Below are 22,817 nucleotides of genomic sequence, written 5' to 3' on the forward strand. Positions count from 1 at the left end.
CGGGAACCTGGGAGGCGGAGCTTGCAGTGAGCTGAGATCCGGCCACAGCACTCCAGCCTGGGTGACAGAGCGAGACTCCGTCTCAAAAAAAAAAAAAAAAAAAATAATGGAGTGTCAAGCTCTATCCTTTCACCATTAAGGGCATAGTCCTGAGGCTATTTACAGAAACTCTCCCTTGAAGAGCCAGATTCTTTGAGCCTTCCTGGGTGATGGTTAACTAAGCTGGTAATGGGAGAAAATTAGGGAAGACTCCTCATGGCAAGCAGGCCACAAAAATACATTTTAATGGTGACCTTTAAAGGGCCATGTCCTAAACCCTAAAAGAATTACTCAAAGAGTGTCTAATTAAGACTTTTTTTCTGAAAGCAGCCTTAAAAGCAGCTTCAATATTGGGGATTTCAGGAGGGTAGAACAGTTGGGACCTAGCAGGGCCTCTCCAATCACATTTGGTCTCTTCTAGCCCCATGGAGTGGTGGCCCTAGACCCAAAGATCTTCAAAGGTCTGAAAGGCTATAGGAAGAAGCCTGGATATGAAGCTCTTAATGAAGATCAGTTCAGCATAGTAAGCAGTAATCACCATCAGACCTCGCAAAAAGTGCTGAGTTACTTTTCCTTCTGCTTTCTCTTGATGATTCAGGAGAGTAGAGGGGAAAAGTCACTGATATGGGTTACCCCAAACCATAAATAGTTGAAAGTATATGTAATGCAAATTCAAATTCATTTCATTTGATAACACCCCCACTTAAACAGCCCATTCAACTACGTGTGCCAGTAAATGGAGTGGAATTGGGATTGACAAGAGGCGTTTCTCTTGACTGTGCTTGAATATGCCAGCTGAGTTGCAGAAATGCTTTCTAGTGCAAAACAAAGAAATTGGCAAATGAAGCCAGTCATTTTGAGATACCCCACTTCTTCCTTGTCTTCCTGATGAGGCACCTAATGAAATGTTAAGTGCTCTGAATAGCTGTAGGCAGAAGAATGGCTAAGTGGAATAATGGACAGAGAGGTGGTTGCCGTAAAAATGGGTCCAGGCCTATGGGTGAAGGTGTAAAGCAAACTTCCAGGCTGGGGTGAAACGAACAGTACTCAGGATGGGAGAAAAAAGGACAATATCCTGCAGGGAAGGCATCTTTCTTTCAATCACCGGTGTCATCTGAGACTTAAGAACAATGCAATTTTAAATCAGGTAAAAGCAGATGCAAGGTGGTGGTGTTTAAAAATATTAACCGATGTTTTTTTTTCTCTCTCTTACTATTAGTATCTTCTTTCCCTCTTCTGCCCCACTCCATTAAGTAATTCCTCTAGGTCATTGCCTCGAGGAAGTGATGTGAAAAGGTGTCCAAGAGAAAGAGGAAGTGTCTTTGGTTTCCAAAACCTAAGCCTCAGGCAGAACTGAGATTTGGGATAGAGGTTAAGAATTTGGTAGAATAGGGTTTGAGGAGAGGGAGATTCTCTTGGAGTAAGAGACAACTCCCTTGGGCCAGGGAGTGGAGGGGATGGCTAGGGGAAGGGAGGAGAGCAAAGCTGTTGGTGGGTGCTGGAGGGGGGTTCTGTGCCCCCACTTCCAGGGCAGTACTGGGAGAAGTGGCGAGAGTGCTACCCTGAACAGACCACGAACAAGGTGGCATCCAAACAGCAAGGGGATCCTGTGCCCCTGCAAGTGCTGTGGCATCTGTGGAGACACAAGCGGGCCCAGGGTGGGGGGATGGGGGATAGGAAGGAATGAAGAATGAACACTTCATGGCCTCCTATTGTGACCAAACATTTCAGCACTTTGTGAGGCCCCGCTCAGATCTTACACTTAATCCTGGGGAAAGAGGGTGATTCCAAATTTACGAGGACTGTGCTCCTACCACTCTACCATAATGTGGTTTTAATATAGACATTAAGTGAATTAATGTAAAAATAGTTAATGAATGAAAATAAAGAGGTATAAACCATGATTTGTACCTGTCCAGGGTGGGGCTGGATCCAGGATTTCTTTTTCTTTCTTTGTTTTTTTTTTTTTTTTTTGAGACTGAGTCTTGTTCTGTCATTCATGTTGGAGTGCAGTGGCACAATCTTGGCTCACTGCAACCTCTGCCTCCTGGGTTCAAGCAGTTCTCCTGCTGAGACTATAGGCACGTGCCACCATGCCCAGTAATTTTTTTTGTATTTTTAGGAGAGATGGAGTTTTGCCATGTTGGCCAGGCTGGTCTCAAACTCCTGGCCTCAAGTGATCTGTCTGCCTTGGCCTCTCAAAGTTCTGGGATTACAGGTGTAAGCCACCGTGCCGGCCTCCCAGAGGAATTCTTATGGGGCCTGTAGGAAGGGACAGGTCAGCTAGCGCTTTTGGAAACGACAGTTTCTCCAATGTTTGCAACTTGAAATAATCAGTATACCAATTTAGCACATTTTGGGATGGGACGTCCTTCACTCTCCTCAGACATTTCGGATGGGCAGGTGGAATCTCGCCTGCCCCAGCTGGCCTGACACTGAAACAGGCATACACCTTGCTGCAGTGGCCTAGGGCACTTGCTGAGGGCGGGGGACTGTGCCTTGGAGCCGGAGAGACAGACGCTGAAGCAGGAGTCCGCGGAACACTGCCCAGGCTCAGAAGGACAATGTTTTGAAGAGAGTTGCAAGAATTAGGGGAGACACAAATTTCCTTCCTTTTGCTTTTCTTTTAGGAAAAAAAAAAAAAAGTGAACTTTTCATGGCAAATTCTAGAGCACCGCCGCCGGCAATGACCAAACTAAGGTAGAATCGAGGTGGTCTTGGGAAAGGAGAGAGAGATCATAGCATGTGGTCTCTTGATTCCTGAGAACGGAAGATCAGGTGAGAATCCTCCACCTGCTGCATAAGGCGCCCACCTGGCCTCAATTGAGGAGGAAGAGAGCAGATTGGAGATCTGAACAAGGGAACTCGCTACCCACGTGGCTACTATCTTGAAGCCAGACGCTGACGGGGTGTCCATTTTACCTTCGCACAAAATTCATTTTATTCTGTTGCAGACTGCCTCTGATGGATGGGGCAGTAAATGCAGAAAGGAGAAGCTGGTGGGCTCCTAGATAAGCCATCCCCAGATAACTGAGGTAAGAAATTCCCTCTGCAAAAGGGTTTCCCTACTTGAGCTTGGGGAAGCTAGCACCCCCAGTACCACGGAATATTTTGCTAGAGTGTTACTGTTCCAAAAAAACTGAATTTGGGGCAAGACCCAGTTTGCTGGGGACATGTAGAGGAAGAGTAAGTTTATTTTGCAGGAATGCTCAGACCGACAGAATAACAAATATGGTAGAAGATAATTTTGCATTGATGTTTGTTTCTCTCTCCATAATTCTCACTCTGGCAGCCCTCGCCATCTGCCGTGGACTCTGGTCTTTGGTTTCTGTGTTTCCAAGGCAGAAATCTGGGCTACAGCTATCACGAGCAAAGTCTTTATGATAGAAGCAAACCTCTGAGGGACAAAGATGAAGAGGCAGATAATTTTCTTCAGAGGTCAGTAAAGGATCCTCATGCACTGGTTTTGAAGAAGGAGAGTTAAAAAATAAAAAGAAAGTCCAATTTATTTGGGGAGGGGCTGTCCTGAGAGACTTGAAAGAGAAAAATGAAGGATGCCCTTATTGTTAACATGTGCCCTGGGATATGTCAAAGGGAAGCCAGATGCTGATGTGAAGTCCACTGAGGCTTACCCTGGCACAACATTCAGTTTTGTCTGTGGTCAGACCTCCGCTGGCAGCCTGAGCATCTTTGGGTTCAAGTTTTCAGGATTTGAATTGGGCCCAGCCTGGCAATGACCGTGTCTCTGTGCACTTTTCCTGGTCTTGTGGTGTTTCAGAATTTCCTTACCGTTTTGTTCCCCTTTGTTTTCTACCACTTAGTTGCAAGGTTCTGAGCAGGACCAAAAGGATGCTGCAAAGTGCCTAGGCTCCCCTAGCTCTTTCCACTTGCTTACCATTATTCAACATCCAAAGAGCAATTATTAAGGGCTTCCTCATACACCAGGCACGTGTTTGGTGCTAGAAATCAGATGGGAGTGCTCTCACTGTTGCTGATGGAGAAGACAGTCAGGAAAACTGAAAAATCACAGTATAGTCTGACAGGTGCTGCCAGTGATGTGTACACTGGGGGCAAAAGGGGCATAGGAGTCAGCTTTTGGGGATCTGCAGGACTTCCCACCTGGAGAAGCTTCCCTACTGCTTTGGTTGTTTTTTTTTTTAAGAGGTGAATTTTGCAAGAGAATCATAGAGATATTGACTTAGCAAGTTGACATCTGTGAGAGACTGAATCAATTGCTAGAACTTCTTATCAGACTTCTTGTCATTTGAAGTAATTAAATGTATTTATTGCTTAGACAATGTTATGATTTCTATAGCTTTTTACCAAAAGCAATCCTGACTGATACAATGTTCTTTGTCATTTTCTGTATTAAAACATGTTGAGGAGAAAGTTGAAATTCTGGGTTGTTTTGGCTATACTTACTGTTTCTTTTTTTACTTACATTGTAATTTATGCAAGGAGAAAAAGTGGCGGTTTTCCAACTCCAAGAAAACTGGAACACACTTTCTCTCTGTCTGTCTCTCCCCTCTCTTCCTACCTTCCTTATTCCTTTCTTCCTAGTTGAATTATTTAAAATAATGTCGGTAAAGTAAAAATCAGTGGGTTAAATATTACCTTGTTGAATTAATTAAAATTCATTTTTATATGCTAAATAAACAATGAGTAACACTTTCCATACCAAACAAATAAGCATATTTATTAATCTCAAGGTTAAAGATTATGTGCCTATAAAATATTATTTATAAAGTAGAACCTCACCAGAGAGCTTCTGGTAAATGGTCTACCCGGGCTCAGTGTCATCGTGATAAAATACTGATTAAGTGTGAAGATTATAAGAAAAAACCTTCACTCCAACCTGGGTAGTATTTATATTCTTGGTTTCTTTGAGGTATCTGAGTTTTCAATATCTTGAGGTTTCTTCCTTATCTCTCCCACTAAAATGTGAAAGACTTGTTCAGTGGTTTTTCTCAATATTTTCTTTATAGTCCTGCTGTTAAAAATTTGTAGCTAGGCCCAGTAGTGTGCACTCTCAGATACTTGGGAAGTTGAGGCCAGAGGATTGCTTGAGCCCAGGATTGAAGACCAGCCTGGGCAACATAGCAAGACCCCAGCTCTTAAAAAAATAAAACAAACAAACAAAAACTTATGATCTCGATTTTAACTTTAATTTTAATTGAGGCAGATTCAGCAGCACATCAAAAAGCTTATCCACCATGATCAAGTGGGCTTCATCCCTGGGATGCAAGGCTGGTTCAACATTCACAAATCAATAAACATAATCCAGCATATAAACAGAATCAAAGATAAGAACCACATGATTATCTCAATATATGCAGAAAAGGCTTTTGACAAAATTCAACAGCCCTTCATGCTAAAAACGCTCAATAAATTCGGTATTGATGGAATGTATCTCAAAATCATAAGAGCTATTTATGACAAACCCACAGCCAATATCATACTGAATGGGCAAAAACTGGAAAAATTCCCTTTGAAAACTGGCACAAGACAGGGATGCCCTCTCTCACCGCTCCTATTCAACATAGTGTTGGAAGTTCTGGCTAGGACAATCAGGCAAGAGAAAGAAATCAAGGGTATTCAGTTACGAAAAGAAGAAGTCAAATTGTCCCTGTTTGCAGATGACATGATTGTATATTTAGAAAACCCCATTGTCTCAGCCCAAAATCTCCTTAAGCTGATAAGCAACTTCAGCAAAGTCTCAGGATACAAAATTAATGTGCAAAAATCACAGGCATTCTTATACACCAGTAACAGACAAACAGAGAGCCAAATCAGGAAAGAAATTCCATTCACAATTGCTTCAAAGAGAATAAAATACCTAGGAATCCAACTTACAAGGGATGTAAAGGACCTCTTCAAGGAGAACTACAAACCACTGCTCAGTGAAATAAAAGAGGACACAAACAAATGGAAGAACATACCATGCTCATGGATAGGAAGAATCAATATCGTGAAAATGGCCATACTGCCCAAGGTTATTTATAGATTCAATGCCATCCCCATCAAGCTACCAATGAGTTTCTTCACAGAATTGGAAAAAACTGCTTTAAAGTTCATATGGAACCAAAAAAGAGCCCACATCTCCAAGACAATCCTAAGTCAAAAGAACAAAGCTGGAGGCATCACACTACCTGACTTCAAACTATACTACAAGGCTACAGTAACCAAAACAGCATGGTACTGGTACCAAAACAGAGATATAGACCAATGGAACAGAACAGAGTCCTCAGAAATAATACCACACATCTACAGCCATCTGATCTTTGACAAACCTGAGAGAAACAAGAAATGGGGAAAGGATTCCCTATTTAATAAATGGTGCTGGGAAAATTGGCTAGCCATAAGTAGAAAGCTGAAACTGGATCCTTTCCTTACTCCTTATATGAAAATTAATTCAAGATGGATTAGAGACTTAAATGTTAGACCTAATACCATAAAAACCCTAGAGGAAAACCTAGGTAGTACCATTCAGGACATAGGCATGGGCAAAGACTTCATGTCTAAAACACCAAAAGCAACGGCAGTAAAAGCCAAAATTGACAAATGGGATCTAATTAAACTAAAAAGTTTCTGCACAGCAAAAGAAACTACCATCAGAGTGAACAGGCAACCTACAGAATGGGAGAAAAGTTTTGCAATCTACTCATCTGACAAAGGGCTAATATCCAGAACCTGCAAAGAACTCAAACAAATTTACAAGAAAAAAATAAACAACCCCATCAAAAAGTGGGCAAAGGATATGAACAGACACTTCTCAAAAGAAGACATTCATACAGCCAACAGACACATGAAAAAATGCTCATCATCACTGGCCATCAGAGAAATGCAAATCAAAACCACAATGAGATACCATCTCACACCAGTTAGAATGGTGATCATTAAAAAGTCAGGAAACAACAGGTGCTGGAGAGGATGTAGAGAAATAGGAACACTTTTACACTGTTGGTGGGATTGTAAACTAGTTCAACCATTATGGAAAACAATATGGCGATTCCTCAAGGATCTAGAACTAGAAGTACCATATGACCCAGCCATCCCATTACTGGGTATATACCCAAAGGATTATAAATCATGCTGCTATAAAGACACATGCACACGTATGTTTATTGCGGCACTATTCACAATAGCAAAGACTTGGAATCAACCCAAATGTCCATCAGTGACAGACTGGATTAAGAAAATGTGGCACATATACACCATGGAATACTATGCAGCCATAAAAAAGGATGAGTTTGTGTCCTTTGTAGGGACATGGATGCAGCTGGAAACCATCATTCTGAGCAAACTATCACAAGAACAGAAAACCAAACACCGCATGTTCTCACTCATAGGTGGGAACTGAACAATGAGATCACTTGGACTCGGGAAGGGGGACATCACACACAGGGGCCTATCATGGGGAGGGGGGAGGGGGGAGGGATTGCATTGGGAGTTATACCTGATGTAAATGACGAGTTGATGGGTGCTGACGAGTTGATGGGTGCAGCACACCAACATGGCACAAGTATACATATGTAACAAACCTGCACGTTATGCACATGTACCCTAGAACTTAAAGTATAATAATAATAATAATAAATTTAAAAATTAAACAAAAACAAAAACAAAAACAACAAAAAAAATTTTAATTGAGGCTAAATTATGGAAATTTGGGCTTATTCTTTTTTGTGGCTTACAAATAATATGTATAATATATAAACCCCGGGGGCTTTATATTAATATAGTAATATACTAACTTTTTGTCATTTACATTGCAAACATTTTCATCTATATGTTGTTTGTAAATCACCTTGTAGTGATCTTTTTTGTTTTAGATAATTTTTGTGTTGTACAATGTACAGTCTTTGATTTGATCATTTCTGACTTTTGTATATGTTTAAAGAGGCTTCCTTCAAAATGGGAATTATAAAAATAGTTACCTATGTTTTCTTTTATTATTTTCAAGGCTTCATAATAGTTTTTAAGGCTTTGATTTATGTGGAAATTATTTTAGTATAATAAATAAGTTAGGAATTCAAGCTTATTTATTTGCGACATAGCTACCCTATTGTTTTAGTAAAATTTACTGAGTTTACCTTTCACCACTGCTTTAAAATGCCACCTTAATCGTCTACTAAATTTTTATGTCTGCTTGCCTCACACGATGGCCTGTTAGCTCAGTTGGTTAGAGTGCGGTGCCAATATTGCCTTGCGTCTATTTGTGGAGTTGCTATTGGATTAACTCATCTGTTGGTCTATATACCTGTGCCACTATCTCACTTTAAGAATCACTACAGCTTGGCCGGGCACGGTGGTTCCCACCTGTAATCCTAGCACTTCGGGTGTCTGAGGCAGGCGGATCACCTAAGGTCAGGAGTTTGAGACCAGCCTGGCCAACAGAGCGAAACCCTGTCTCTACGAAAAATACAAAAATTAACTGGGTGTGGTGGCAGGTGCCTGTAATCCCAGCTACTCCGGAGGCTGAGGTAGGAGAATCACTTGAACCTGGGAAGCGGAGGATGCAGTGAGCTGAGACTGCGCCATTGCACTCCAGCCTGGGTGACAGAATGAGAATTCATCTCGGGAAAAAAAAAAAAATAATAATGACTACAGCTTTAAGTACATTGTAATAATTGGTAGCACAAGTTCTTACAGTTTCCAAGAACGTCTGGCTCTTCTTTCATTTTTGTTCTTTCAGATGGATTTTTATAACAGTACTAGAGTCCACCAGGCATTTGATTTGTTTGTTGTTTTTTTTCTGTATTGATGTTTTAAGAAAATAAATTATAAACATAACATAAGCTTGCTGTAATGAATTCAACCAATACCAGCCAGTGGAGAATAAGCCTAGAACCACCCCCTCAAACCCCACCCTTAACAGCACATTCCAGCCGTCGCTCCCGCCAGCTGTTTGTTCAGGATTCTTCTGGACTTTCTGCGGCGCTTCAGCATAAGCACACTTCATGAAATGCCCCCAAATACCAGTGATATTTTGACTGGGATTTCTCAATAAATATTTGTAAGGAAATATTTTCGCTCACATTTCTAGCTTTCAAGTCATGTAATGCCTGAGACTTTCAGTGTCTTATATGTACACTGTTATAACACTGCTTATCGACAACACAGACATTGCATGAGACAATGCGTGATAATAAAACACAGCTCAAAAACATCTGATCACGGCATTTCTCGAAGTATGTTCTGTAATGCATAGATCCTACCAGAAAATCTGCAAAGAAAGTAAGAGTTCCTGGGCAAATGAGTTTGGAACATTACATGGTATATTTTCTTTTTTGGACATTTGTAATTCAGGGCAACATAGTAGAAACTCTTGGTTCTATAAAAAAAGGTTTAACTTTGTCTAACCAATGTTTTCCAAACTTGTTTGGTCAGGGAAAGTATTTTGCCTATTGACGTGATGCTCATGAAACACCATTTGGGAGATGCTGAGTTAGGTTTATGTGGAATTTATTTTCGTATAATAAAGAAGTTATACTAACCAGTGGAGAACAAGCCTAGAACCATCCAGCTCTTGGCTGGGGTGGGGTCGTGAAGAACCTAGAATAACTCCCAGGTCTCTAGCTTTAAGTGAATGATTGCTGGTGTCACTGACTGAGGTGAAAGATAGAAGTGGAGGATCAATTTTGGACATACTGAGTTTCAATTCCTCTGGGAGGTTCGAATGGAGATGTTTAGTAAGCTGAGAATACATAGGTCTGGGATTCAGGTGAGAGGTCATCACTAGAGAAACGTGGGTTAGGAAGTTTGCTTTGGATTAAAGTGTGTTGTCTAAAACAGCTCCTTTAAAAATGCACATAAATTACCTAGGAAGGGTAAGCATTAAATTATTAATACATATTATATTATCATATTCGCTTACTATCATTTTAAAGCAGAGATCAGGCCCCTGAAGGAATGGAAATCAGGAATGGTGAGTGTTGAGTGGAGGTCAGCCAAGAAAGAGTCTGCAGTGGTGATTTTTACCTTCTTGGGGCCCTTTTTCAATGCTAAAAAAATTTGCCAATCTACCCACTGCCCCCACATACTAAACTTTTAATATCTTTTGATTGGGAAAATATGTCCTGACTATAACTACTATGACTTAACGTAGTTATGGTCCGGATATATTGTTCTGTACATAGAGGACATGTATATGTATGGAAGAGGTTCAAATTTAGCAAGGTGTTTATACTGCTTCCGGACAGTCAGTGTTGCTATCCATATGGACTTCTGAGCCTCCTGTCACTCCTGTGGTTCTGTTACTGAAACACCAGAGGTTCAGTCTAGGTCCTGCTGCTCACCGCCCAGAAAGCCAGTGACTGAGATGATGAGTATTGCCAAGGATGAAGGCTTTAGTTTGGTGCTGCAGCCAAGGAGATGGGATATCAGTTTCAAATCCTCTGCTTGACCGACTAAAGGTAGGGTTCCAGACAGGAGGGAAGAAGTGAAACAATGTGTAAGAAAACAAGAGCTATGGAGGGGCACGGAAGCAATCATGATGAAGGAGGGGTCCAGCATCTCACTGTCTGGATGCTGTCATCTGGTGAGTTTCATGTCTTTGATACTTTTTTTTGAGAGGCTTGAAGGTCCTTTCCTGAGGAAGAAACTCAGATAAAACAAATGTAAGGTTCAAGCTTTAAGACCAGCAGGGTCAATTTATATGTTTATCGAAAAAACTATCTGTGGGATTATTGGGTCCTTTTCAGTTCCAGGCTAAGGCAGATTTATACGACGTCACTTTTAGTTCTGAGCAAACATTGCGTTCTCCTGCTTACTCAGGCTGGTGTCAAATTCAAACTAGAAGCCAAGGGAGAGAAAGATGATCGTACAATTGTTAAGTCAGTCATCTGACTATGTTTCAGCCTGGGTTCATTTTAAGTAAGAGAAGATGTGGGTATGTGGGAAGAAGCAAGACTGGACTCTTGGCTTGGATTGATCCGACCACTAACGAGGTGACCTCAGAGAAACCTCATTGCCTCTTTTGCCTTAACTCTCAAAATGGGATAATAGCAATAACGTTTCCTCCTTCCCGGGCCTTTGTACCAAAGTCGGTAAAATAGTTGTGCAAGTGAGTAGGAAAGTTACAAGTGCTCTAAAGTGTGAGGTATTTTCATGCCTGCATTCTAATATGGCTACCACGAGGTGCCCTGAAGGTAGCAATTCCCCGGGAGGGAGTTCAATCTTCTAGGTTCACCATAGGGTGGGCTCCATTTAATCTGTGGGTTCTAGTTGATTAGGTTATTGTGTGTAGATTGCAGGAATTTCAAGCTCTACTCCATCTTTTTCCTTCTTATATAATTTTAATGAGATTCTCTCATTCTTTTATTGTGTGGCAGGCAACTGCTAGAATAAATATAAAGAAATTTTAGAAGTGCAGAAAACAAGAGAGCTTGGGAGATGGAAAAATGCACAGGGTGAGGCAGGGGATGAGGTGGGAAGGCTGTTCTCAGATCTGCACAGGCTCCCAATGACTGTAGAATTCCTGGGGCCCTTCTTTATGAGCCAGACATTCTGAGAGCTAAGAGAGAAGCCCTGACCAAAGTCACTGAAAGAAATGTCTTTAAACTGCTTAAAGGAGCACCACCTTCCTCCCAAGAAGCTTCGTCACCAGCCCAGGAATCCGGTGCTTTTTTTTTGTATTGCACAAGTGAAGTCTGCGTGTTCAGACTCTTCCTGTGCAATGGCTGCTAGCATTTCTCTGAATAGGAAGTTGTGTGGGATACACCAAGACGTTTAAAATGATATGGAAATTTTGGCAGAGTATATATTTAGTTAGATCAATCTAGGTGATACGGTTTGGCTGTGTCCCCACCCAAATCTCATGGAGCATTGTAGTTCCCATAATCCCCACATGTCGTGGGAGGGACCCAGTGGGAGGTAATTGAATCATGGGGGTGGTTACCTCCATGCTGTTTTTGTGATAGTGAGTGGATTATCTGGAGATCTGATTTATAAGGGGGTTTTCTCCCACTTCACTCTACACTTCTCCTTGCCGCCGCTATGTCAAGAAGGATATATTTGCTTCCCCTTCTGCCATGATTGTAAGTTTCCTGAGTCCTCCCCAGCTCTGTGAAACTGTGAATCATTAAAACCTCTTTCCTTTATAAATGACCCAGTCTCAGGTCTGTCCTTATAGCAGTGTGAGAACGGACTAATACACTAGGTAACACGTAAAAGCCATTTGTCCTGAGTTGAGGTTGTTATTATTCATTAATCAGGTCTGTTGAGTACTAGTAATTCTGCCACTGACTAAGGTGTCACTAACTAGCAAGTCATTTTATCACTGAAGGCTTATTTGTTTTCCTCTCTTGTGAAGGACTGTGTGTGTGTGTGTGTGTGTGTGTGTGTGTGCGCGCGTGCGCTTTGGGATGGTGAGTGTAGGGGATCAGAATATGTTACCCTAAAGGAAGTTTGCTTTGGATTAAAGTGTGGCATGAAGAATATTTTGAGCTGAAGAAAATTGAGAAACAGCAGATGCCAAAAATATAGTGAATGAATGACTGAATGAATAAAGCTCTCTGCCTTCCTCCCATTTGCCTATCAGCAGGCGTAGATTCTTCCTTGGCACTGGAGATAACTCTAAACTTATCAGCCCTGGGACAGCACTTAGAATAATTTACATAACAAAACGTACTGAAGTAACCCTTATTTTCCCCATATATTTACCTTAGCACAGCTTGCTGACCCTAAAAGCCTAAACCCTTTATCCTTCATCTGGTCACTTCTCTACAAATTTATTGTTCTTTGTGAAGATGCTATATAAGCCCCTAAGTTCTATCCATCCCTTTGAATTACTCATCTCTGAGTTTCTCCTGCATGTATATGCATTGCACATATTAATACTCTCTATTTGTTTTCCTCTTGTTTATCTCTCTTTTGTCCATTTAATTTTCAGGTACCCAATCAGAGAACCTAGGACTGTAGAGGAAGAGTTTTGTTTTCCTCCCGTATAAGAGCAAGAGAAGTATGAGTACCTGATAGATACAGTGTGAGGTGGACCATTGAGATTATTTAATCCAATAACCCAGGTAGGCATTAGTTCTCCTGTTTAGCTGATATGACTCAGAGAGATGGAGTAACTTATTAAAGTCAACAGCTTAAAGTAGCTAGGCTAAATTTTCAATCTAAGTCTGATTCTTGGTCAAACTCATCTTACTGTACCCAGTTATTTTAGTTTGATTCAGAGGTGGCAAAGACGTTTCTACTCATGTTTCAATTTTAGAGAGGCTGCCTAGGTTCCCAGGAAAGGGTACCGTGAATCAATCATAGATATTTGTAGGCAGCAAAGGATGAGGAAGTGGGTCACATAAGCCATGTGTATGCCTTCCCTTGTTTAGAAGATCTCTACCAACCTTTCAAATTTTACTGTGCTATGGTGCTTTTGAGTGAGTAAGGGGGTCTCTGGAAGAAGGAAGGAAGGAAGGGGACAAAACAGCATTTATGGAGCACACAGAGGACTTCCTACAAGCCTGAGCATCCAAGACAGGAAAGGGGTCGGCAAACGACCCAGAGAATTTCCATAACATTTTATAAATTCTCTCATTACCAATTTTTTGGACTAATGATTCCTTTCTATGCAATAGAAATATTGTTTCTAATTCTATGTTTTGGGCAGAACATTCTAGGAACTAAGTAGAGTCCCCTTGTTAAAGGACAATAGCCTGTCCCTGGGATTGAAGGCATTATATTCACTGGCTTTTGGGAATTCATGTCTCTGTAAAGACAGCCTCTAGTCCCATCTATGCCAAGAATAGCATGGAGTAGAGTAGAGCGTGGCCAAATGAGTGGGGAGGGCCTGCCAGCATAGCATCATCATGACACAAGGAGACATAATTGACCAGGCTTGGGTGAGCCATATCAGTGAGGACTGGCAGTGCGGGTGTTTGGAAACTACGTTTACAGTATCATTGTCTGTTTTTCTTATTACTTGGAGACAACTTCAGCAATTTCTTTCAGGAAAGAAACTACTTACTGTAAATTTGACTTACTTTGCTCTGCCAATTTTAGTCACTATTTACTTTTACAGCATTTTACAGCTGCCAGCATGGGAACTCCATTGTCAGCTTATATCCTCTTGAGGTATTTAGGTTCAAAGAATCCCATTCCCCTGGCTCCCAGCTCTAGATCAGTGGTTCTCAATCCTGACTGTACATTAGCATCCTCTGAGGGGCCATTAAAAATACTGATGGCTGGGCCCCATCCCAAGAGAGTGTGATTTAATTGGTCTAGGAGGGACCCTCACATTGGTATTTTTCAACAGCTCCCCAAGTGATCCTAATGAGCAGCCAAAATTGGGAATCACCGCTCTGGATGGTTGACTCATCCTACATAACCCATCAACTGGAGTCTCTATGGCTTCTGGGGCTGTGCAAGTACATTGGTGCCTTTGTGTGAATTAGGAAGTGGTGCCTCTCTTCCTGCACACATTAGAAAAATGTGCCATTTCTTCTAGATTAACACAGCTACATGGGCACATGGCTTGGCAAGCAGAGTGCACCGTCTTCACTGCCCTGCAGGCCCAGTCTTGGTGGATTCCAACCTTAGGTTCCTCTTTGAGTCTTCTGGTTTCCTGGCTCCTAGCCTTAGGCAAATTTTTTCTTTTAAAGAAATATAGAAGGGAAACTTCTAGAATGGTGGTAGGAGGAGCTCCACTGATCCTCTCCTCAGCTAACCAATTTTTGTTTTTTTGTTTTTTGCTTTTTTTTTGAGATGGAGTTTTGCCCTTGTTGCCCAGGCTGGAGTGCGATGGCATGATCTTGGCTCACCACAGCCTCTGCCTTCAGGGTTCAAGTGATTCTCCTGCCTCAGCCTCCCAAGTAGCTGGGATTACAGGCATGCACCACCATGCCCAGCTAATTTTGTATTTTTAGTAGAGATGGGATTTCTCCATGTTGGTCAGGCTGGTCTCGATCTCCTGACCTCAGGTGATCCGCCTGCCTCAGCCTCCCAAAGTGCTGGGATTATAGGTGTGAACTGCAGTGCCTAGCCTCAGGTAACCAATTCTAACTGGTAAACATTTTGAAAACACCATTTAAGCCTTCTGGAATTTGTCCTAAGGGCATGCAGCAAATGAAGAAACATATATTTAAGAAAATTTACGAATTTGCTTTGGGAGGCTGAGGCGGGCAGATCACCTGAGGCCAGGAGTTCAAGACCAACACGGCAAAACCCTGTCTCTACTGAAAATACAAAAATCAGCTGGGCTTGGTGGTGGGTGCCTGTAGTCCCACCTACTCGGGAGCCTGAGACAGGAGAATTTCTTGAACCCAGGAGGCGGAGGTTGCAGTGAGACAAGATTGTGCCATTGCACTCCAGTGTGGAGGACAGAGCGAGACTCCATCTCAAAATAATAATAATAGTAAAGAAAGAAAATTTACTCTCTATAAGAGTAGTAAGAGTCTATGACATTTAAGCAGAATTCCACCCACTTCTTATAACAAACCCCATGATGGAAGCTCTGCTCTAGGTGGGAGTGGGTAAGAACAAAGAGCTTCTACTTCCCCCAGCTCCAGTCTAGGGCTACGGTTTCTTCCTGGAGAAGCAAGCTGCTAGAATTTCTTATTCCCCACTTGCCAGCTCCATGTTGCAGCAGCTCTATTATGGGCAGACCAAGAATATTGGGCCCACTGGCTTTCACTTCAACTCACTTTTATAGTCCTGTTTCCATGCCAGGAGAGAAGATAAAAAAAGATCAGGGCTACCACCTCCTCCCAATGCCCCAAACATAAAGCAGGGATTTCACTCCAACAGAAGCAGGCCCTTCTTCCTTCCCTCAGATCTAGAGCAGTGGAACAGAGGTTTTTCCCAGGGGGAGAGGCAGGTTGTGAGAATAGAGAACTCCATAGTTCTCCCTAAGGGCCCTGATTTTATTTGGAACCAAGTGTGGTAAAGTTGAAGTCTAAGGATGCTATCAAAAGCAATGGAGATTTTGGTAGTAAGTAATTATGAGGAGGCTGGCAGCTTCATGAAAGCAATAAGCTAAAACACAGAACACAAAGAATTAGGGAAAGAGCTAACAAAAGCTTTTCCTGGGATTGAAACAAGCCTGGAAGACTGTCTTTGCAAAGGGGTTCAAATGTAATTGGATTAGGCTGTGGAGCAATTTATGGCCCAGAGCATTGCTGAGAACAATAAGGCAATCAGCTGGCAATTTGTGTAGCCAAACAGCTGAGTGAGACACCAATAGAGGCAGACTGTTAGGAAACTAAAAGAGAGATGAAGGAGTGAGACAAAAAATCCTGCTAAAATCCCTCCCATCTTTGGATTACTGTGAGTATACTCAACTTCACCTTTCTTCACTTAATAATTTAAAAGCACTTGTATCTTCTCTCTTTCTCTCTCTCCCACTTTGATCTGTGTTTATGGACCTATGGCATAGAAAGATGTAATTTATTTTACAATGATAGCACAAAGCAGACAGGTACACAAAAGAGCAAAATGGTTAAATTATTTATTTGTCTATTCTTAATTTTATTTTTTTAAGAGACAGAGTCTTGCTCTGTCACCCAGCCTGGAGTGTAATGGCACAATCATAGATCACTGCAATCTTGAATTCCTGGGCTCAAGTGATCCTCCTTCCTCAGCCCCCTGAGTAGCTAGGACTACAGATGGGCACCACCATACCCAGCTAAGCAAAGTTGTATTGGTGTAAAATGACACCAGATGTTAACTGAAATCATGGGAACAAATGAAAAGAAATGGTAAATAAGAAGGTTAATATAATAAACTTTATAAATAAATAGTCTCATTTATTTGCTCACTTTCTTTAAAAGACATAAGATTACATAATGTTATAATGTAACAATATATTCTTGCGTTTATAACATATATAAATATATATAACAATAGTTGTACAAAAAAGGGGAAGAGCGCTATATAGAAATAACATTTCTATATCTCACTGAAATTAAGTTAGTATAAATCTGAAGTAGATTCTGAAAACTTAAGATGTATGTGATAAGTCCTAGAGGAAGAACAAAAAATAAAAATAAAAAAGCATTTAAAAAGTCACTAAAAATTTAAAGTGTTACACAAGACAGTATTTGTTTAATGTAAAGGAAAGGAGTAAAGGAGGAATAAGAGAATACAAAGACTTGCGAGAAACCTATAGAAAACAAAGAGTCAAATAGCAGTGTAAATTCAACCATATCAGTAATAACATTAAATCTGAATAAATTAAACAATAGAAACAAGTAGAGATCGGCAAACTGGATATAAAACTATATGCTGTGTGCCGAAATCACACTTTAGGCACAAAATACAGGTATTTGGTTGGTGCAAACATAATTGCAGTTTTTGATGATAAAAGTTTTTGCAATTACGTTTGCACCAAACTGCAATTGCAACCAACTGAATAATATCAATATAAAAAATTGTATTTCTGTATACTAGTACTAAACAATCCAAAAATGAAATTAAGAGAACAATTTTATTTACAGTACCACAAAAGAATAAAATATGCAGATGTAAAAGTAAAAAACATGTACTTTAAAGCTACAAAACATTGTTGAAAGAAATTAAAGAAGATCTAAGTAGAAGGACATCTTACGTTCGTGTACTGGAAGACAGTATTGTTTAAATGGCAATGCTTGCTAAACTGATCTAGAGATTCAACATAATCCTTGTCAAAATCTCAGCTGCCTTTTTTTTGTGTGTGCAGAAATTGACAAACTATTCCTAAAATGTATATGGAAATTCAAGGGATCTGAAATTGCCAAAACAATGTTGTAAAAGAAGACCAAAGTTGGAGGACTCACACTTCCTGTTTTCCAAACTAACTACAATGTTACAGTAATCAAGACAGTGTGATAAGGAAAAACATATAGATGAATAGAACAAAATAGAATAAAATCCAAAAATAAATGACCACATTTAATGTTAATTGATTTTTGAAAAAGTTTCCAAGGATGATCTTTTCCACAAATGATGCTAAGATAACTTAATGCAAAATAATGAATTTAGATAGTTTCCTTGCACCATATACAAAAACTAACTCTAAATGGAGCAAAAATCTAAATATAAAAGCTAAACTATAAAATTATTGGAAGAAAACATAGGAGTAAATCATCGTGACTTCATATTAAGTGAAGCCATCTTAGACACGACACCCAAAACACAAGTGACCAAAAAAATTAGATAAATTGAATTTCATCATAATAAAAGATCTTTTGCATTTCTAAAGACATCATCAATAGAGTGAAAAGAAAACTACAGAATGAGAGAAAATATTAAAAAAGTCATATATCTTATAAGAGCCATGTATCTGGGATGTATAAAATACTCTTACAGTTTAAGAATAACAGATAAATAGCCCACTATAAAAATGGGTAAAAAGGACAGATGTGGAGGCTCATGCCTGTAATCCCAGGACTTTGGGAGGCCAAGGTGGGAGGATTTCTTGAAGCCAGGAGTGTGATTCCAGCCCGGGCTACAAAGTGAGACTCCACCTCTACAAAAACGAATTAAAAAAAAAATTACCTGTAGTCCCAGCTACTCGGGAGGCTGAGGTGGGAGGATAGCTCAAGCCCAGGAGTTTGAGGCTACAGTGAGCTATGATTGCGTCACTACACTCCAGCCTGGGAGACAGAGAAAGACCCTATCTGTCAAGAAAAAAAAAAAGAAGCAAAGGGTCTGAGTAAATATTTCTCCAAAGAAGATATACAGGTGAGCAATTTTCATATGAAAAAATGTCCATCATCATTAACCATTAGGGAAATGCAAATCAAAACTGCAATGTGCTATTCCTTCACAGCCACTAGTATAATTATAATAAAAATACAGATAGGCCGGGCGCGGTGGCTCACGCCTGTAATCCCAGCGCTTTGGGAGGCCGAGGCGGGCAGATCACAAGGTCAGGAGATCGAGACCACGGTGAAACCCCGTCTCTACTAAAAATACAAAAAAAAATTAGCCAGGCGCGGTTGTGGGCGCCTGTAGTCCCAGCTACTCGGGAGGCTGAGGCACGAGAATGGCGTGAACCCGGGAGGCAGAGCTTGCAGTGAGCCGAGATCGCGCCACTGCACTCCAGCCTGGGCAACAGAGCCAGACTCCGTCTCAAAAAAAAAAAAAAAAAAAAAAAAAAAAAATACAGATAATAAATATTGGTGGCGATGTGGAGACATTGGAACCCATATACACTTCTGGTTGTAATGTAAAATGGTGCAGTTTGAAAATATTTTGGCAGTTCCTGAAAAATCTTAAACATGGAGTTATCATAACCCAGCAATTCCACTCCTGGGTGTATTCCCATGAAAAACAAAACACACATTCACATAATATCTTGTACTTAAATAGTCATAGCAGCATTATTCACAATAGCCAAAAAGAGAAGACAACTCAAATGTCTGTAAGTGATGAATGGATAAGCAAAATGTAGTATTTCAATACAATAGAATATTATTCAGCTATACAAATAAATTGTGGCATAATACCATAGAATATTATTCAGCAATATAGAGGAATGAAGTACTGACACCTGCTACAATATGGATGAACCTTGAAAACATTTTGCTAAGTGAAGGAAGCCATTCCCAAAACACCACGTATTGTAGGATTCCATTTATTTTAAATGTCCAGAAAAGACAAATCTATAGAGAAAAAGTGGATTGGTTGTTGCCTAGGCCTGGGTTTTTGGAGAGAAATGAAGAGTGACTACTAAGAGATACATAGTTTCTTTTTGGGTAATAAAAATCTTCTATATTGAGATTGTGGTGATGGTTACACAACACTGTGAAAATACTAATAACCATTGAATTTTATATTTCAAATGTTTGAGCTTAATGGCATGTATATTATACCTCAGAGCTGTTAAAAATAATTATAGTTATCTGTGATTGGTTTACAGTATTGTCATTCAATCTACTATGGTTTGCATGTGTCCCCCAAGAGTTCATGTGCTGGAAACTGGGTTGTCATTGTGGTGGTGCTGAGAACTGAGGTCCTTGGGAGGCAATTGAGTCGTGAGGGCAGGCATCACTTGTCCTGCTTTTCTGCCATGAGATAGTGCAGCAGTAAGGCCCTCACAGGCGCTGGCCCATTGACCTCAGACTTCTTGGCCTCTAGAACCATGAGCTGAATAAACCTGTATTTTTTTTACAGTTTACCCAGTCTGTAGTATTCAGTTATAGCAACAGAACTAAGACATATACATATACAAACATGTGCCACAAAATCTTCTGGTCAATGACAGACTGTATATATGATGGTGGTCCCATAAGACTATAATATCATATTTTTCCTATACCTTTTCCATGCTTAGATACATAAATACTTACTATTTTGTTACAATTGCCTGCAGTATTCAGTACAGTAATGCTGTACAGGTTTGTAGCCTCGGAGCAAGAGGCCATCCCCTATAGCCTAGCTGTGTAGTAGGGTATACCATCTAGGTCTGTATAAGTACACTCTATGATGTTTACACAGTCATGAAATTGGCTTATAAAACATTTCCCAGAATGTATTCCCCTCATGATGAATGACTGTATGTGTAATATACATATAACATTAATATTATATATAATAGACATATATATATTATACATGAACATACCTATAATATATTTATATGTATTGGATGTTAAAGATTATTTTTAACAATACACCTTTACTACAGTTAAATTAAGAAATATACACAAGAATCATCCATACTTCCAAGCATTAGGGAAACCCACAGTTAATATTCTGATATTTATGCTTCCAGATATTCTTCTTTGCGAGTATACACAACATATTGAGAAGAAGTAGGATCATGCTACCCAGGCTGTTTTGTTTTCTTTGTACTTTAGGCACAGAAAATGGTGATCGTTCTCTTCTGTATATGTAAGGCCTTTCTTTTGCTCCATCTATGTCTCTTCTCCACCCCCCACCACCTATCTCCTTATCTTCAACCTGCCTCATATCCTTTCCTTTCACTCACCTGGACACTCGTTTTATATCTTTGATTCACTTGCTAATATGCATGTATTCCTGTAAAATATATACTTTTTGTGTAGAAATGGTCCTTAAAATTACATAAGTGATATTGCAATGTAATTTTTTACAGGGATTATATAAGCAACATATATACATGTTTAGTTATAAGATATTAACTAAATTTCTGTGGCAAATATGCTTTATTGTGGTTAAAAAGCACATAACACATACCACTTTCATCATTTTAAGTGTACAATTCAATAGTATTAAGTATAATTCACATCATTGTGAAACAGATCTGCAGAATTCTTTGGCTTGCAACTCTGCAACTCTACACCCATTAAAGAACAGCTACCCTTTCTTCTCTCTCCCTAGCTCCTGGTAACCAACATCCCACTTTTTGTTTCTTTGAATGGAACTACTTTAGATACCTCATATGACAGGTGGGATCATACGGTATTTATCCTTTTTGTGACTGACTTATTTCACTTAGCATAATGTCCTCAAGGTTCATTCATGTTGTGTCGTGTGATAGGCTTTTCTTCCTTTTTAAGACTGAATAGTATTCTGTGGTGTGTATATCCCACATTTTATTTACCCAGTCATTCATCAATAGCCATTTGGGTTACTTCCACCTCTTGCCTATTATAAATAGTGCTGCTATGAACACAGGCATACAAATATCTTTTTGAGACTGGCTTTCAATTCTTTTGCATATATTCCCTGACATGAAATTACTGGATCACATGGTGGTTCTATGTTTAATTTTTTGAGGAACTTCCGTATTGTTTTCTGTAGCAGCAGCTGTGTCATTTTACAATCTCACCGATAGCACAAAAGGGTTCCAGTTTCTCCATATTCTTGCAAACCATTGTTCTTTTCTTTTTTTTTTAAATAGCAGCCATCCTATTGGGTGTTAGGTAATAACTTATTCTGGTTTTGATTTGCATTTCTCTGATGATTAGTGCTGTTGAGGATTTTTAAAAATATATTTTTGGCCATTTGAGTATCATTTTAAGAAAAATATGCATTTAAACGTTTTGTCTATTTTTTTCTTTTTTGAGACAGAGTCTTACTCTTGTTGCCCAGGCTGGAGTGCAGTGGTGCGATGTTGGCTCACTGCAACCTTTGTCTCCTGGGTTCAAGCGATTCTCCTGCCTCAGCCTCCTGAGTAGCTGGGATTACAGATGCCTGGCACCACACCCAGCTAATATTTGTACTTTTAGCAGAGATGAGGTTTTGCCATGTTGACCGGGCTGATCTCAAAGTCCTGACCTCAGGAGATCCGCTTGCTTTGGCCTCCCAAAGTGCTAGGATTACAGGCGTGAGCCATCGCACCCAGCCTTGTCTATTTTTAAATTTTTTTTTTTGCCATTGTTGAGTTGTAGGATTTCTTTATATATATCCTGGATATTAACCCCTTATCAGATATATGATTTGCAAATATTTTCTCCCATTCTATAGGTTACCTTTTCACTCTGTTGATTGTGTCCTTTATTTCTTCATGCACAGAAGTTTTTAAGTTGGATGCGGTCCTATTTGTCTAGTTTTGCTTGTGTTGCCTGTACTTTTGGTGTCATATCCAAGAAATCATTGCCAAACCCAATGTCAGGAAACTTTTCTCCTGTGTTTTCTTATAGGAGTTTTACAGTTTTAGATATTACATTTAAGTATTTATTTATTTTGAGTGAATTTTTTTACAAGATGCAAGATAAAGGTTTAACTTTACTCTTTTGCACTTGGATATCCAGTGTAAAAGAACACCACTTGTTGAAGCAACTGTCCTTTCTCCATTGAGTGGTTACGGCACTCTTGTTGAAGTGTGATAGAATCTTACTCAGTTTCCTCACTGTAGCATGGATAATGATAAT

At 40.0% G+C, this 22,817-nt stretch overlaps 1 long non-coding RNA gene across 2 annotated transcripts in view; it reads left to right on the top strand.

The window, feature by feature from the left end:
- Window positions 1-2,018: 2,018 nt before the first annotated feature.
- Window positions 2,019-22,817, top strand: part of LOC135968186 (uncharacterized) — a 139,911-nt gene continuing 119,112 nt past the window's right edge. Inside the window, exons 1-2 of one of the 2 annotated variants that reach the window (XR_012427231.1) lie at window positions 2,019-3,074; window positions 3,332-3,537. This is a non-coding gene — a long non-coding RNA (uncharacterized lncRNA). Of the gene's footprint in view, window positions 3,075-3,331; window positions 3,538-22,817 lie in introns of those variants that run through there. The other variant, XR_010582749.2, reaches the window with a different exon arrangement.

Source organism: Macaca fascicularis, chromosome 18 (assembly GCF_037993035.2).
Source record: "Macaca fascicularis isolate 582-1 chromosome 18, T2T-MFA8v1.1".
NCBI classification, from domain to species: domain Eukaryota; kingdom Metazoa; phylum Chordata; class Mammalia; order Primates; family Cercopithecidae; genus Macaca; species Macaca fascicularis.